This window comes from Cyprinodon variegatus, unplaced genomic scaffold (genome assembly GCF_000732505.1).
Source record: "Cyprinodon variegatus isolate N-32 unplaced genomic scaffold, C_variegatus-1.0 Scaffold94, whole genome shotgun sequence".
In the NCBI taxonomy this organism is placed as follows: Eukaryota; Metazoa; Chordata; class Actinopteri; order Cyprinodontiformes; family Cyprinodontidae; genus Cyprinodon; species Cyprinodon variegatus.
Window position 1 is genome coordinate 949979 of NW_015150547.1, and position 3225 is coordinate 953203.

Genomic DNA, 3225 nt, shown 5'->3' on the forward strand with positions numbered 1-3225 from the left:
GTGCTGGGAATTGAATGCTCCAGGCAGACTGTGGTGGCAGATGGTTGCCTCCATCCCGTAATCAGATCTTTGTGCTGCAGCTAATATGTGCTGTTTTCCGCCTTCAACTTCATATCTTTACCATAAAGTTTAATTTTGCTCTCATCTGACCAGAGTTCCTTCTGAACGTCTTGGTTCTCCTGCGTAGCCATATTGCAGGGCTCTGCAACCTTTCATATCCAAAGAGCCATTTTGCTTCGAGAACGACCAAGAAAAAGTTGTTTGGAGCCGCAAAACTTAAGACGACTTAAAAAAAAAAAAAAAAAAAACGTATTTTTTATTAGATTAGTTGCCATATTAAACAACTAACCATTTATGTATTTTAGCTTTTAAAACAATATTAAAACAAATAATTTCCAAGCTAATTCAAAGAAAAACGGCTCCTTAAACATATTTCTGGTTCTTTTAAATGATTATTTTACATCTAATGAAAAACACTAAAGCGTTAAAAACTGCTATTTATAATAATATATACAATATATGACAATATTAAGCTCTTTCTGCATTTAAGACCCTATTAAGAGCCCCTGGAGAGGATCCAAAGGGGCACATGTGGCTCTGGAGCCGCAGGTTGCAGACCCCTGCCATATTGAAATGTATTGATTGGTCACTATTTTTTTGTTTTTTAAATAATTCTACATTCTTGTTAATTCATTATTTTCCTTCCACTTTACAACAGCTTCCTGAAAGTTTCTGGTTTTAATATGAACACTGCAAAAGATTGAATTCTAAATAAGTCATTTTTGCTCAAATTAAGTGCATTTTTTCTTGGAATTGAGGAGGTAAGTGAGACACTTTGCCAATGGAACAAGACAATTTACAGTTAAAATAAGACAAAAACAATTGCTTTGTTTTATTTCAAGTGTATATTATCTAATTATCTTGTTTTAGGAGTAAAAATACGAATTCCATTGGCATATCATCTTATTTACCTGCTCAAATTAAGAATAAGTACACTTAATTTAAGGCGTTTTTTTATGTATTTCTAGATGGTTTTTGCAGTAAATGGGAAAGTTTTAGGAGTAGGAACACTTAGCGTTGGTCCACGCAGCTGACATGGAGCCTCCTGCTTCATTCACTTGAAAGCGCCGCTGATAAAACGCCATTTACCCGACAGGCTAACGAGCCGGCACCTGTTCCCAGCAGGAATCCAATCACTCCGCTCCATCTGGGCGATCAGTATATTTCTGCAGCTCAGTCACTCATTGATATCTTTATACCAGCAAATTAAACCACTTAAGATCTTTTCTTTTTCTCCACCAATCCTTATATGAGCTTAAACACTCAAGTTGGTTCTGGGGCTTAGAAAACAAGCCATGATGGTAGATGTATGAGAAATGAGTGTTTAATTGAAATATGAAAACAAAAAGGTTCTGATGCACGCTTATATGTAGAGCTCGCACGCTGCCACAGAACTTTCATGTCTAACCTTAGAACTGATGGTTTTCTATCTATTTTAGCCTTTTTTTGTTTTCGGTTGTATTTGCACTAATCTCATTTATACTAGCAATGCCCCAAAGCTGTCCTGTGGCTGTCAGCTACCAAATACCCGTTTGTGTACGAGGACACAGCTCGATCTGTGTGTGTAATGTATAGAAATACTCTTTATGTGTATTGTTTATAGGATCAGTGTTTGTTTCCTCCTAGGTTCTGGGTTGCTTTGCCCGGAGTCTATGGGGGGAAACCAAACCTCTCTGGTCTGGGAAACCAGTCAGTGTTACTGCGTCGCCTGTGTGCATGATGCGTCCTCAGGCTGATGTGATCGCTCCAGTGCCTTCTGTTGGTAGGAGTGGGATCAGCATTGACGCTGACCAGCAGGAGATTTAGTACTTAACCTTTGACAGTATTGATAATCACCACAATTTTTTTAAGGTCTTGTTTCTTTGAATTTATTTTGACTGTACAAAGCGCTGGTTACATGGCTGGAAATGAATACATGTTAAATGTAGGATCAGACCTGTCCAATGCTGATTTTTCTTTTTCTTGTTTTTTTTTTTTTTTTTTTTAAGAGAAAATGTTGAAACTGAAACCTTTCCTTACTCTGATTTATAAATGAAGCCTCCTTAATAGCTTCACAGATTAGATTTTTTTGCAATGTATCATGCAGAAGAATCGACCACGGGATGAAATGTTTGAAGGTGAAGACTGTCATTGGCAGCTGTATTTGAAAATGCATTGAAGTATTTAATTGGAACGAGTACGAAGGTTGGTCAGCTGTTGGTTCAGTATATTTTTCTGTTCTTAACTTGGACCAGACAACCCCAGAAGTATTTTTGTTTTGTTTCTTTCATGCAAATCAAACCTGAAATGGATATTTAGCTCATACCGGTATGTTTGTTTAATGTCTTCTATCATTAACATGGCGATCATTACATTTTTTGTTCCTATTCTCTAAAAAGTCAGAACTATGGTGCTTTATTACAACTACAGGATAAACTTCAGTTTAAATGTGCCAACATTTCAGCTTCTTTTTCAGCAGTTTTTATTTATTTAGTAAAGAAAAGGTACTTCTGAAAGTAGAGCTTTTTTGATCTGTTTAAACCATTTTAGAGTGTGAACCTTATCAGAACCCAAGAATGTTTCCAAATTGTTAAATTTTCCAGATTATGATAAATCTGAGGGAGTAGATTGTGTAATGTTGGCTGCAGGTAGCCACATTCCTGGAAGTCAGGATTATGTCTGAAATCGAAAATATAGAGTTTGGATCAATAGCTGCCAAAGCACGTTGTTAGATTTGATGTATTTGATGAATGCATTTTTAACACAGCTGCTCGATGATGCTACAAAAAAATGTTTTCATGCTCTAACTGAGCCTTCCGGATCCTTAACATTTGATTTGGATTAATTTGTCTGGTTAGTTTATGGACCTGCTCTGAATGCCTCTTGGGTTGAATGAAAAAATGTCCCACAGCTGGTTTTCAGACTGGATGCCTGGTGTTGCCTTGGTTATTTTACAGAAACTGTCAAATAAAATGAACGTTTCTCTGAAATTATTTCTCCTCTTAATTACTGCTTGTATGTATGTATATATGTGTATGTATACACTACCGTTCAAAAGTTTGGGGTCACCCAAACAATTTTGTGTTTTCCTGAAAAGTCACAATTATTCTAACCTGACTCCGCCAGATGGACTTGCTCCGCATATCCATCTGGAAACCTTCCGCAGAAGTAATTTTGGGAAGGGGC